This window comes from Pteropus alecto, unplaced genomic scaffold (genome assembly GCF_000325575.1).
Source record: "Pteropus alecto unplaced genomic scaffold, ASM32557v1 scaffold19, whole genome shotgun sequence".
Taxonomy (NCBI): Eukaryota; Metazoa; Chordata; class Mammalia; order Chiroptera; family Pteropodidae; genus Pteropus; species Pteropus alecto.
Window position 1 is genome coordinate 2,287,961 of NW_006442490.1, and position 802 is coordinate 2,288,762.

At 32.9% G+C, this 802-nt stretch overlaps 1 protein-coding gene across 36 annotated transcripts in view; it reads left to right on the plus strand.

The window, feature by feature from the left end:
* The window catches only part of MBNL3 (muscleblind like splicing regulator 3), a 103,642-nt gene that overhangs the window by 44,890 nt on the left and 57,950 nt on the right, over positions 1 to 802 (plus strand). The window lies entirely within an intron of this gene.

An 802-nucleotide genomic window follows, 5' to 3' on the forward strand; every position in this document is an offset into this window, starting at 1 on the left:
CCTCTAAAATATGGTCCTATGTGAAAGATATTGCGAAAGGGTTCCAAAACTAGTAAGAGCAGTCGTAGACCTTCTGCATGAAAGCCCTGCATTTTGCTCCCTTAGGCCCCTTATTCAGTGAATAATTAATTCTTATTCAACATTCATGATTGGCTATTATGTTTTCCAGAAGGGAGCCAGATAATCCATAATGGCAGATATTGTGGCAGGAAGATAAGTAACAGTAGAAGTGACAAATAACACTTCCCAGGACATTTATGACCCTGAGCCTTCAACCAGAGGTCAAATTACATTCAATATTTTCTAAGAAGGCAAAGCTACACATAATATATTTTAGAAGGACTTTCATGAAGAATGACTCAGAGAAACATGTTTTATTCTTGAATGAATAAGTTTGCATGAATTTTCTAGATATTTAATTTCCTAATGGTATCTGAAAAATTAGGTGATATTGAGCATTATTTTGAATGTGGAAGGAACAGATAGAAGATTCAGATTCTGTAAAGTTATTGAAGATATTGTTTTAAACAAGTAAATGAAATGTTTTCAAGAACTTTAATTCTACTTTTTTGATGAAGTTAACAATTAGTTGTTTTGTCTGATATTCCAAGCTTACTTTTGCTTTAGAAAATCCTTGTTATTTTGATATATATTCATGTCACAATGCCAGTAAATTAACCTTTCCTCTGTCTTATCAGTTAAGTTGCCAGAAGTTTTTGCTGGTTGATACTGGTTTAAATCAAAACCTTAAAGCTTCAGGATAGTTAACGTATAAGTGAACAGTGCTTTCTCTCTCTCTCTC